The sequence below is a fragment of the Ahaetulla prasina genome, chromosome 6 (genome assembly GCF_028640845.1).
Source record: "Ahaetulla prasina isolate Xishuangbanna chromosome 6, ASM2864084v1, whole genome shotgun sequence".
In the NCBI taxonomy this organism is placed as follows: domain Eukaryota; kingdom Metazoa; phylum Chordata; class Lepidosauria; order Squamata; family Colubridae; genus Ahaetulla; species Ahaetulla prasina.
The window spans coordinates 114,276,148-114,289,611 of record NC_080544.1 but is presented as its reverse complement, the minus strand read 5'-3'; the positions used below and the strand labels follow the sequence as shown (position 1 = coordinate 114,289,611).

The 13,464-nt window shown below is 48.3% G+C and overlaps 1 protein-coding gene across 2 annotated transcripts in view; it reads left to right on the top strand.

Moving 5' to 3' along the window:
• Window positions 1-13,464, top strand: part of FGF12 (fibroblast growth factor 12) — a 172,927-nt gene that overhangs the window by 100,902 nt on the left and 58,561 nt on the right. The window lies entirely within an intron of this gene.

The following is a 13,464-nucleotide window of genomic DNA, read 5'->3' as shown; positions in this document are numbered from 1 at the left end:
TTCCTTCAGCCTCATGCACGACCCCTGGTAAAAACGAGGGAATCAGATCAGGGAATGTGTGGGGTCCTTGGTGCTCCCTGAGCTTGGTGGCTTTCTAGGTTGGGTAACTACTCAGGAACACTGATAATGTTACCTAATTGGGTCACGAAACGTCTGGAAGAAAACCATCAAGCTCAAGGAACTTCTCCTCCTCCTCCTCCATCTACAAATCCCTCTCCCTTCTAACACTGATGTTATTCTCTAGTTAGGTCATGGAACATCTGCAAGAAAACCACAAGCTCAGAGACGAGCACCAAGGACCCCTCATTTCAACCCCAAGCTACAAATATTCTACTTTATCGGTCCTCTTGTTAGAATTTGGGAAGAAATTCTCCCACCCAGGGACGCAGCTGCCAGCTGGCTGGGGGCCCTGGGCTGTGGGTGGGTGTTTTGCCCAGCCTGCTGGCACATTGCTTGGCGCCCGCGCTCAGCAGCAAGAGTCTTCTGCCTCCGTCTGCATAGAGGGCCAAGTCCCCCTCCCTTCCTTCCCTGGGAAGGGAGCCTGGGCACCGGGTGTTCCCACAGTGTGGGGCAGACACGTTCCTACGGTGCAGCGGAGGCTGGGCAGCCATCTGCCTGGGACGCTGGAACCTGAACAGCTGCCCTGAGCAAGGGGGGAGTCCCCCCACCCAATTCAGAGAGGCAGCAGGTGCTGTGAAATTATCCCACACTCTGCACCCGCTATTCTTGGGGGAAAGGCTTGGCTTCCCTTGAGGAGAGCCACCTCTGGAACCGTCGGACACAAGGTGTCCATGAGTTCTACCCCCCTGCTTGGAAATAAAGATCCCTGTTTTTTGTTGGGGTCGTGTGAAAGCGACATCCAAGCTTGATTTGACATCTGGTGGCTGCAGGAACCCTTCCCCCCCCTTCTGTCTAGCTCTCCATCAGCTGCAAAGAGGCTCTTCTGAATCGGGTCTTACAGTGGCCTTACAGTGGCCTTGTAAGTAGTACAGGCAGTCCCCTACTTACAACGGTTGGTTTAGTCGGCTGTTTTAGTTACAACAGCACTGAGAAAAGTGATTTACGACCCTTTGTCACATTTAGGACCGTTGCAGCATTCCCGTGTTCACCTGATCCAAAATTTGGATGCTCAAAAATGGCTTCATATTTAATACAGTTGCAGTGTTTTGCAAATTTCTGATGGGGAAGCTGGATTCACTTAACAACTGTCTCACTAACTTAAGAATGGCAGGGATTCACTTTACAATGGTGGCAAGAAAGGCCGTAAAATGGGACAAAACTGAGCTGGACAGAATGGCGGCGGGGGAGGAAGGGCCACCTTGCAGGGTTCCTACAGCCTCCGGGTTTCAAATCAAGTCTTCCTTCGCAAGAGAAATTTTGGGTTCAGTTCTTCTCAAGAAGAAGAAGAGCTGAAGAAGCTTCTTGGATGAGAAGTGAACCGTCTTCAAAGTAATAGGTAATACTACCACTCTGTAAAGCCTTAGTAAGGCCACACCTAGAATGCTGCATCCAGTTTTGGTCACCACACAATAAAAATGATGTTGAGACTCTAGAAAAAGTGCAGAGAAGAGCAACCAGGATGATGAGGGGACTGGAGGCTAAAACATACAATGAACGGTTGCAGGAACTGGGCCTGGCTACTCTAGGTTTTTTTTTAATTTATTTTTTTACATTTATATCCCGCCCTTCTCCGAAGACTCAGGGCGGCTTACAGTGTGTAAGGCAATAGTCTCATAGTGAAGAGAAGAGAGTGAAGAGTGAAGAGAAGGACCAGGGGAGACAGGATAGCATCTTCCAATATTTGAGGGGCTGCCACAAAGAAGAAGGGCTTAAGCTATTTTCCAAAGCACCTGAAGGCCAGACAAGGAATAATGGATGGAAACTGAACAAGGAGAGATTCAACCTGGAAATAAGGAGAAATTTTCTGACAGTGAGAGCAATCAACCCATGGAACAGAAGTTGCCTTCAGAAGTTTTGGGAGCTTCATCACTGGAGGCTTTCAAGAAGAGACCAGACTGCCCTCTGTCAGAAATGGTGTAGGGTCTCCTGCTTGGGTGGGAGGTTGGACTAAATGACCTACAAGGTCCCTTCCAACTCTGTTATTCTGTAATCTGTAATATCAGAAAGTCCAGTTGCCTCTTCAAAAAGCACCTTTTGGGACAACCAGGACCTGGATGACTGAGAATCTCCATAAACATAATGGATGGAAGCTTATCAAAGAGAGATCCTATCTAGAACTCCTGACAGTGAGGACAATTAAATCAGTGGAACAGCTTGCCACCAGAAGTTGTGGGTGCTCCATCGCTGGGGGTTTCTAAGAAGAGGCTGGACAGCCATTTGCTTGAGCAGGGGGCTGGACTAGAAGACCTCCAAGGTCCCGTGGTTCCTTTGAGCCAATGCAGTGGCTGATGTGGTTGGGCTGATAGTATCTTTCTGCTCGAGAATCTGTTTAATTAATAACTATTAATAATACTATTAATATGATTGAAATTACTGATAATATTAAGAGAGGAATGGGTCTTGAGTAAAGTTATCTCACATCAAATGAGCTGCCGGTGGAGTTTTTTCCTAAACTCTCCTTGGTCCGGGAGGGACTTTCTCAGACCAGTCAAGGAGAATCTTTGCAGCTCAGGGTTGAAATGAAGGGTCCTTGATGCTCTCTGAGCTGGGTGGTTTTCTTGCAGACCTTTCATGACCTGACTAGGTAACATCATCAGTGCTAGAAGGACGTGGGGTTTCTAGAGAGGAGGAGCAGCATAAGGAAAACGAAGGAGAAAGAAGGAAAGGAAAAAGGAGGAGGAGGAGGAGGAGGGCTCGGGGGTCTTTGGTGCTCTCATAGCTCGGTTGTTTTCTTTAAAACATTTCACTATCAAACTGAGTCACATCAGCGCCAGTAGAGAGTGATGGAGTGAGAACAAACACCTCCCCCTCCCATCTCTGATGATGTTGCCTAGTTGGAGAATGAAAGATCTGCATCAAGACCACCCAGCTCAGGCCTTTCTGGGCTTATCAGGCCTGCCCCTCCCTTCCTTTTGCTGACGTCGCCTCTCCATTCTCCAGAAGCGGGGATCTGTCCACGTTTTTTCAGCTGCCGGCAATTCTAGCTCGTGGCTGGCTGCTTGCTCACACGCTGTGGGGGGGAGGTTTATTTGCTCAGTCTGTCTGGGCATGGTGCCAGGGCTGGAGGTTGGAGGCATGCCAGGCCATTCTTCTTCACTATCAGTCTCTGGCTCAGATAACAGGAGATGGGAGGGGCCCGGCTGCGGAGACGGGGGCGGGCGAGGCACAACAATTATTTACAAAGTCAACTTTTATTGCCCCCAACAATCTGGGTCCTCATTTTACCTACCTTATAAAGAATAGAAGGCTGAGTCAACCTTGGGCCTGGTGGGAACCCAGGCAGGGGTGCTTCAGACCCCACCCACTTCTCCTGGCTCTATCCTTCCAAGGTGGGGGGAGAATGGCCACAGCCCCCACCCTTTGCTTCATTTGCAGGCTTGGATGTGTGCGTGTGTGTGAATCAGCCAAATTGGACTTGCAAGCTGCCCAAAGCACAAAGCGTCTTCCCAGGAACTGCCAGTCTTCTGGCTAGTAGGCATCTCTGGAGGCTTCCTGCTTTCCAGGTTAAGGTCTGAAGGTGAGCAGTAGAACGTGGCAGCTGAGGCTGAGACCTTCCGTGGAGGTGAAGGCCACACTAATTCTGCAGTGTAGGCCACGTTTTTGGGGGAGGAACCCCAAATGCATGCCAACCGGGCCCTAGGGATTGCTCTAAATTTTGCAATAAAGGTAGTTCTTGACTTACAACAGTTTCATTTAGTGACCATTTTCATTTAATGACTATTGAAAGTAACAACGGCATTGAAAAAAGTGACTTATGACCATTTTTCATACATACGACCACTGCAGCAGCCCCAGGGTCACGTGATCAAAATTTGGACGCTTGGCAACTGGTTCATATTTATGACGGTCGCAGTGTCTCCCAGGGTTATGTGATCCCCTTTTGTGACCTTCTGACAAGCAAAGCCATTGGGGGAACTGGATTCACTTAACAACTAGGGCGGAAAAGGTTATAAAATCCTATATTTTTTTCCCACTGCACTTTTGCTCTTAGCCCATGCAGGGGGGAAGCTGGCTCTTCTGGGGAGGGGGCACTGCACGTGGGTTGAATGCTCAAGGGTGGGAGGAGCCAAAGGCTTTGCTTGCCCCCAGTGTTTCCGAATGGCTTTTGGGTGAGATGATTCGGGATCAGGCAGGTCTCTGGATCCTAGCAGGAAACTGCTCCGTCCTGTCCTTTCCGTGGCCCATAATCCTGTGCTGGAGGTGGCCTTGAATGGCACCGCAGCTCTCTTATCACTAGCAACAGTCGGTTTTGGTTCAGCAGTTCAGAAGAGCTCCTTGGACTTCACGCAATTTAATACAGGTTACAGGAGGTTGGAGTAGATTAGAATTTCTCAACCTTGGCAACTTTTAAGACCGGTGGACTTCCAATTCAAGTTGAGCTGGCTGAGGAACTCTGGGAATTGAAGTCCACGGGCCTTAAATTGGCTGAGGTTGAGAACTCCTTGATGAATTCTGGGAATTGAAGTCCATGGGTCTCTTTGGATAAATTATTTTCGTGGCCCTTCCAACTTCACAGTTCCCTGACTGTGATTTATGGCATAACTCTTACACCTGGCTTGTAAGGTAAGCCACGGTTCTACACTGGACCTCTTAAACCAGGGGTGGGCACTGCCCAGCGTCCCGTTTATTCTGTCTGTGACTTCTCAAGGTTATTCTGCTGAAACCCACCCATGCTTAAGCTCTCCAAAAAGCAAACTCCCCACCCCCACCCCCAACACATATGCGGATGGTCTAGGCTGTGTTTTAGGGGGATAGTTTTCACCATCCCCGGCATCTGATTCTGTAAGATGGTTGGGGTCGGGTGGGGCTGGAGACAGCATTCCCCCCAATTCTTCTGGAAGCGGGCTGAATGGGTGAGGCTGGCATCCCAGTTTGAGCAGGAAGGCAACAATGCCCACAGAGGGTGTAACATGCCCATGAGAAGGGGTGGGGGGATTGATTGATTGACTGATTGTGCAGGCTTCATCTTCATCTTGTCCCCTTTTTCCCCACCTCAAAACATCACTGCTCAGCTCTTCCACATTTTTTTCCCAGAACAAAGTGACAATTGGTATTGCTTTGGAGGGAGGGGAGGAGGAGGAGGAGGAGGAGGAGTGATGGGAGAAGGACAAGAAGTGGGGGTGATGGAGGAGTAGGAAGAGAAAGGAGGAAGAAGAGGAAGGGTGATGGAGAAGGAAAATAGAACTAACAATAGCACTTAGACTTATATACTGCTTCACAGTGCTTTATAGCCCTCTCTAAGCAATTTACAGAGTCAGACTCTTGCCCCCAACAATCTGGGTCCTCATTTTACCGACCTTGGAAGGACAGAGGGCTGAGTCAACCTTGAGCTGGTCGGAATTGAAATCCTGACAGTTGGCAGAATTAGCCTACAGTATTGCATTCTAACCACTGTGCCACAAAGTAAGGGAAGGGAAGGGAAGAGAAGACAATAGCAGTTAGATTTATATATCACTTCATAGTGTATTACAACCCTCTCTAAGTGGTTTACAGAGTCAGCATGTTGCCATTGCACATGGCATCTCAAGGCATCTTACAAGGATATAAAAACGTCATATAAAAGAAAGAAAAATAATAAAATAAACCCCCTCCCCAGCTCGGTGACAACACACATTCATACTAGCCAATAATCTGAGTCCTCATTTTACTAACTTTAGAAGGACAGAAGACTGAATCAACCTTGAGCCAGTCAGGATTGAACTGCTGGCAATGGGCAGAGTTAGTTTGCAAGACTGCATTTTAACCTGGAGAAGGAGAAGCAGTGGTGGAGAAACATCGGTATAACTATTGAATTAGCACATTTTCTATTTTAGCACAGTATGCAGAATAATATATTAAATAGGCAGAGATCACTTAACACCTAAACCATCAAATAACCCCCATTCCCCCAGATGAGCCTGTTGGGCCAAGGTACCACCAGACCTTTTCCCTAGGGAGAAAGTCGTTTAGTTCTGTGGTTGAGGCCAGGACATTGTGCAGACAGCCAGTATACCGTATGTGCTCACACGTGTCTGTTTCTTAGATGCATGAGTGTGCAAAGGATCAGATGGCATCCACACACATCCACACACTCCCATGCGGCTCATTTGCATTGCAAATCGTTTGCTTGCAATTATGAGTCTCAAAAGCAGCTGTTGCAGTCTGGGGAAGCGGCCCACAGTCTCTGCTGCTCGACTCACGACTCTCAGGCGTTCCTGGGTGCTGACATTCCCACATGGCACGGCACCCCTTTTGACTGGTGCATGGCTGTGAAAGAGGAAATTTCCAAACTCTGAACAAAGGCCCTCAGACCCGTCACTGTAGTGAAAAAGATAGGAAGGAGGTTCTCTTTAGAATAGAGTCAAACACCTCCTCTGACCTCCCCCACCCACAATCTCTTCACACGGCACAGGATAACCCTGTAATTTAGACCGGCCTGGATCAACGCATGTCTGCGATCTGCCAAGAGTCTTGGTGTGGTCGAGCTCCCAGCGAGCCTGGAGGAAGGGGTTAAGAGGGGACCTAGCTTAGAGTCTTTGCAGTGCAGAAAGCGGCACAGGCCTGGCCTTCCCCAGATCCCAGAATCCTCATCTGACCATTCCCAAGGAGATGCAGTCAGTCTGATGAGATTCTTGTAAAGTGGGTGACCATCATTAAAGTTTCTCATGAGGGTCTTCACAAGTGGTTCTGGTTCCTGGTCTCTGATATTACTCAGTGCAAAGACTGTAATCTCGGCTCCCCTCTTAACACTCCAGTCTAGTAGAAGCCCCTTCCTTCCTTCCTTCCTTCCTTCCTTCCTTCCTTCCTTCCTTCCCTCCCTCCCTCCCTCCCTCCCTCCCTCCCTCCCTCCCTCCCATGGAATCTCCAGCTAGGCTGGCGGGAGGTGTCAGGAGGGGGCCAAGCTTGGAGTCCTTGCAGTGCAGATAGCGTCATAGGCCTGGCCTTCCCCAGAACCCTTATATGACTGTTCCCAAGGGAATGCAGTCAATCTGATGAGATTCTTGTAACGTGGGTGATTAGCAATAAAGCTTCTCTTGAGATTTGCATGAGTGGTTCTGGTTGCTGGTGCCTGACATTTGAAGACTCAACTCCCATGTAGGGTTGGAGCAGCCAAGTCGGCCTAAGAACACAAGCCGAGGCCTGCTGGATTGGACCCCCTGACCCATCTACCCTGGCAGGCTGTTGTCATGGGCCGGCCAAGGCCCCAGGCCTTCCAGTTGCAGAGGGACAGTGGTCAGAGAGGGGAAGGTCTCCATGTCTTGCCTGCTGCCCCAAAAGAGGCACCTGGTTGACCAGGAAAGCAAATTGCTGGACTAAGATGGGCTTGGCCTGATCCTGCAGGGTGCTTCTTCCGTTCTTTGCAATCCAAACAAATTTCCTTTTCAAAACGTCTGTAAGAATTCTGGTCAAGGGACGACAAGAGGGTCTCCCATTAACCGAGTGTGAGTTATGCCATCCCTGTCCTGTTCATTGTCCTCTAACGTTTAAAGGAAAAAAATCCTTTTTCCAAAGAAAATGAAATTTGGTGTGTGGATGTTTGGACACAGGAGAGACGAGAAGTTGCCTCCGGCAGCCTCGTCCATCTCTGAATCCTGCACGTGATGCAGCTGATAACTCAGCTCTTTCTGAAAAGTTCCTGGCTGGTCCAGGTTTTGGGTTGATCATTCATGCCATTTCAGGTTGGATGGAGACCAAGGGAAGCGTTCAAGAAATACACTTTGAGCAGCACGTGAGCCAGAAGATGGAGAAGGAAGGTTTCAGCTGGATCTCGGTTTAAACAAGAGGTCTCCCGTTAGGGTGTTTGTGTCTTCTGCCACAGCAGGAGAGATGTAGGTTTAGGGGCCCTTGTGCTGGGGAGGTTCTTGGGCCCTTTGGCTCCTTGGCTCTCTGGCTGTTCAAAACAATGCTTTCTTGTGGTCCACACTGAATTCAATGGGAAGCTGGAGGGCTGAAAAACACAGCCCCCCACCTCCTAGCGTTCCTCTTCCTTTGCAAAAATGCCTCCCGGACCCCCAGGCCGCCTTTATAAACATGTCAGGTGGCTACAACTCAGGGTTTTGCTTGGAAGCCTGCCCCACTGCCCAGAAAACATGGAAAGGTAAGTTGCAGTGATAGGGGACCCTCCTGGGGAGGCGAGGGGGTCTTTGCTTTGTGCCGGTTGAGCTGGGGCATTTTTTCGTTGCTTGCTTTTTTAAAAAAAGTGTAGGTTGTTTACGGGTGAGCTAATGAGCTTGTGTTTTGCTTATGCAAGACATCTTTGTGGGTGCGTGCATGTGTGTGTGTGTGTGTGTGTTATAGAGGGATTGTCTGATTTGTTTGTGTGTAGGTATTTTTCTGAATTTTCTAAAACTTTATTTAGGGAAGTACCTGGGGCTTTGTAATGCGATGCAGGAAAGGCCTTGGGAGACGGAGGAAGAGATGCTGCCAAGAGAAACGGACAGATAACAGATAAGAGACGGCGTAACCCAGGGCTGCATAGTGGGTGGGGCAAGAGGCTCAGAAAAGACCCTCCCTAGTTTCATAAGCTTTAAAAGAAACAGTGGTAAAAACTGCAAAAACTGATGGAGTTAGCAGAGATGGCTAAAATGACTGCTTTGATCCAAGAAAATAATACAAAGACTTTTATTTCTACTTGGAAACCGCTTCTGGACTTTGAGTTGGGGAAAAAAATGAAACTTTGATTTTGGATTTTACCGACAGATTTGTTATTATAGAAATGGTTAGTCTATATTATTATGGAAAAGTCGAAAGCTGTGATTTGATGTTACTGCCTTATTCTGCTGCACCAAAGGGAGTCGGAAGTCCAGGCCTCTTTTTCCTCGTTTTTCCCTCGCTTTCCCCCACTTTTCTCTTCCTTTCTCCCTTCCCTACTATTTACTTTTGTGTTTTCTTTGTATGCTATATTATAAACTAATAAAAATTGTTAAAAAATAATATAAACAGTGGTAGATTTGTACTTGCAGAGTTGCAAGACACTGTAAATGTAGCTTCAAGGAACAGCGAAATAAAAGAAGGCACAGCCGTCAGCTGGATGGGCGAGGGTCTTGGAAGGGACCTTCCTTATTTTTCTTGGACTGTAAAGAGATGTTGGGAGATTCGTACTTTCAGACTTGCAAGATTCTGTTAATGTAGCTTTAGAGCAGGGGCGTAGCTGTTGCCTTAGAGCCAGAGCATGGTAGAGAGCAGGAAGGCCTGGAGGAACGTTGTCTAGGGGGTTGCGATGGGTTGGACACAACTTCGCATCTAACAACAACAACAGAGCAGGGGTCTCCAACCTTGGCAACCCTAAGCCTGGCGGACTTCAACTTAGCTGGGGAATTCTGGGAGTTGAAGTCCACCAGGCTTAAAGTTGCCAGGGTTGGAGACCCCAACTTCTTTAGAGAACAGTCAGAAAAGAGCCCGGCTGAGCCCTCATTTGCATAATGGGTGGGGCAAGAGCCTCAGAAGTGACCCTCCCTAGTTTCTCAGGCTATAAAAGAGACGGTGGGGGATTTGTACTTTCAGACCAACAGGATTCTTTCCACGAATAAACCAGGTAGGAATCAACTGTGTGGCCCACAAGCTTGGATCCATTTCTGCCATGAATCCAAATTCCACGGTGGTGTCTTCTTTTAGCCTCACCATTTTTCTGGGAACAGTCCAGTTTGCTAGTCCATTCGTTTGTTTGCTTATGAAATGTATATGCTGCCCATCTCCCTGTTGCCGTGACCCTGGGCTGGTCCCCATCCTGCGCACGGACGAAGAGAGCTGTGGCCACTGTGTTGCACAATATTGGCCTGCAATATTCCTGGTGGCCCAGATGTCTGTGAGGCCCACCCAATGACCCCAAAGGGATGGAGGTTTCTGCCCCTGGGATCCTGGCTATGGTGGGAAACTGGCAGATATCAATGGAAAGTTACTGTGCTAATGAAATGGGTGGAGGGGGGAAAGAGATCACAAAGAGATCTGGGACTGGAAGAGCTGCCCGCAGCTCCTCCTAAGAAAAGGCGCGTCGGACGTGCAAATCTTTTGCCAAGCAAACGTCGAAGCCAGGAAGTCGAGAGGCTTGATTTTAATTTCTCAAATGGAACTAATCAGATTACAGGGTTATAAAACCTGTCGCTTGACATTTGGAGATTTTTCCATCTTGGCTCCTACAGGCTCTTGGCAGGCCCTCCCGGGGGGGGATTATGGGTCACCTCTCTTCTCTTAGCATCTTCTGGAAATTTAGCATCTAGGCTTATAGACTGCCCCACAAAGCTTTACGGGGATCTCTGGATGGTTTACAACGTAAGGATAGAATCAATACCATGTGAAGTCTTGGTGCCACATTATAATCCCTTGGTAAGGCCACACCTGGAATATTGCACCCTGGTTTGGCCCCCACAATATAAAAAAGATGTTCAGACTCCAGAAAGAGTGCAGAGAAGAGCAACAAAGAGGTTTAAGGGACTCGAGGATAAAATGTATAAAGAATGGTTGCAGGAAGTGAACATGGCTAGTTTAATGAAAAGAAGGACTGCAGGTGACATGATAGTATCTTCCAATATTTGAGGGGCTGCCACAGAGAATGGACAGCCATTTTTCTGAAATGGTGTAGGGTAGTGTTGGTGAACTTTTTCAGCACCGAGTGCCGAAACAGGAGCGCACGTGTGCTGGAAACTGGGAGAACAGCCGCCCGGGGCTCATGCATGTGCCGGATGGCTGCTCTTCCGGTTTCTGACATGCATGCGCATGCAGAGACTAGCTGGCCGGCGCGACGGAACCTGGAAGACCAATGGGCAACGGCTCGTGTGCCAGGAGAGATGGCTCTGTGTGCCACTTCTGGCACGTGTACCATGGGTTCGCCATTACGGTTATAGGGTCTCCTGCCTGAGCAGAGAGTTGGACTAGAAGACCTCCAAGAGGTCCTCATTTTAACTACCTGAGAAGGATGAAAGGCTGAGTCAATCTTGAGCCCACTCAGGACTGAACTCCAGGCAATCGGCAGAGAATGTTGATCCCGTTGTCCAGCTGCTGTTTCTGCAGATGTGCTTTACTGGTCCGTTGGCTCTATCAGGGGTTGTCGCATCACTTGAAGGCATCTGCACCACCGTTCCAGGGTGGCCGCAAGGAAGGATTCTGGCAGTTTCCCCAGAGCTGCTTGTAAATAGATAAAATAAGCAACTTTACTGATGTCCGCCTATGTTACAAGAATCTCCAGCCTGCTCGCCTTCCCCTGGGAATGACCGCATAAGGTTCATGGATCTCGGGGTAGGTCAAGCTTATGCTTCTTGCGACTGTGCAAGGGACTCCAAGCTAAGCCCTTGCTTGACCCCTCCTTCCAGCCAGGTGGGCAGTTTCCCAACACATCAAATGCTCTTCGGGCACCAGGAAGGTCACAGCCTGGTGGGAATTACTCACACCACTAGGACAGTAGCTGGGTTGGACTGGAAACCTAACATCCTCAATCAATCAGAGCTGGAGGGGACCTTAGAGGTCTTCTAATCCAACCCCCTTGTCAAGCAGGACACCCTATATATTTTCAGACAAGTGACTAGCCAGTCTCTTCTTAAAAACCTCCAGTAATGGAGCACCAACAATTTCTCACTGTGAGGAAGTTTCTCCTTAATTCCAGGTTGCTTCTCTCCTTGATTAGTTTCCATTCATTGTTTCTTGTCCTGCTTTCTGATGCTTTGGAAAAGAAATTGTCCTCCTCCTCTTTGGGGCAGCCCCTCAAATATTGGAAGATGTCTATCATATCACCCCTAGTCCTTCTTTTCATTAAACTACTAGACCAGGGGTCAGCAGCCTGCGGCTCTGTGGCCGCATGTGGTTCTTTCACCCCTCTGTTGCGGCTCCCTATCACTCTAAATATGTGTCACAACCGCCAATGTGCTACGCTTGCCGGCATGCGATTTATTGAGCTTTTCAACCCCTGGTAGGCCAGCCATGGATAAATCCAAGAAAAGAAAAGTTTCCAAAGAGAACATTTAATTCAACTACATATGCTAGTTCTATGGCCGCTCAGGAAATAGTCAGGCACAGGAAGGGTTTTGTGGCTCCCGGTGTTTTCTTTTTTGTGGGAAATGGGTCCAAATGGCTCTTTGAGTGTTTAAAGTTGCAGACCCCTGTACTAGACCAACCCATATCTTCATATCAATAAATCAGAATAGAGCTGGTCTTCTAGTCCAACCCCCTGCTCAAGCAGGAGACCATATATTTTTGCAGACAAATGGTTGTCCAGTCTCTTCTTAAAAGCCTCCATTGATGGAGCAGCCACAACTTCTGGAGGGAAGTCATTCCACTGGTTGATTGTCCTTACTGTTAGTTTCTGTCACTTTATCCTCAGTTCCAGGTTGCTTCTCTCCTTGACTATTTTCCTTCTGTTGCCTCATGTCGTGCCTTCTGGTGCTTTGGAGAATAGGTTGACACCCCCTCTTCTGTGGGGCAGCCCTTCAAATACTGGACGACTGCTCTCATGCCCCACCTAGTCCTTCTTTTCTCTAGACTGGCCAAACCTAAATCCTGCAACCGTTCTTCAGATGTTTTAATATCTAGGCCTTTAATCATCTCAGTTGCTCTTGCTTGCACTTTTCCCAAAGTCTCCTCCTTAGGGGAGGGCTACTCAGTCTTCGGGATGTACATTAAGTTCAGTGTTTTCTGGCCCTGAGTAGTGACTGTTGATCTTAGGAACTTTGAAGCTTGTGTGTTGGCACCTTTTAAAGCCAGAAACGCGTCTTTGTTTATTTCTATCTGGGGTCTATAAGTGTCTGAAAGGCTCACAATGCTTTGTGGCATTCACGCGAGAGTCTAGAAATCTCAGTGGCTGATTTTGGGGACTAACGGAGTGGCTTTAATAACAGGGAAGCTTAAAGAATTGAATTGAATATCTTTATTTGCCATTTCTTTCATTAGGAGGAATCTGGTACCACTTTTTTTCGACCATCAGTCCTTCTGATTTTTGGCTACCATAGACTGATATGGTTGTCTAGATCAGCGTTCTTCAACTTCAGCGAGTTTAAGATTTGTGGACTTCAACTCCCAGAATTCCCCATGCTGAGGTCCACAAGTCTTAAAGTTGCCAAGTTTGAAGGTCCCTGCTCAAGAGAGTGAAAGCAACATATGTACACCATCTAGGCGGGGCAGTGAAATCGCTTGTTGGGTTGCATTTGTGACTGTCTCTGAGGGATTCCCCTGTTTCAGGATGTGTGGGGGACTTGGACATCCGCCCCACCTCTCAGGTTGACCTATGTCCGGCCTCGGTCTTTAACTGGCTTGGTACGACACCAAGTGTTGTGTGAATGGGCCTCAGATTAACAGGATGTTGGCACAGGGACCAGGAACTGGAGGGGAACTTGACGTTCCTCAAAAGTTTGACCTCAAAACCCTGTTTGAAATTAGTTG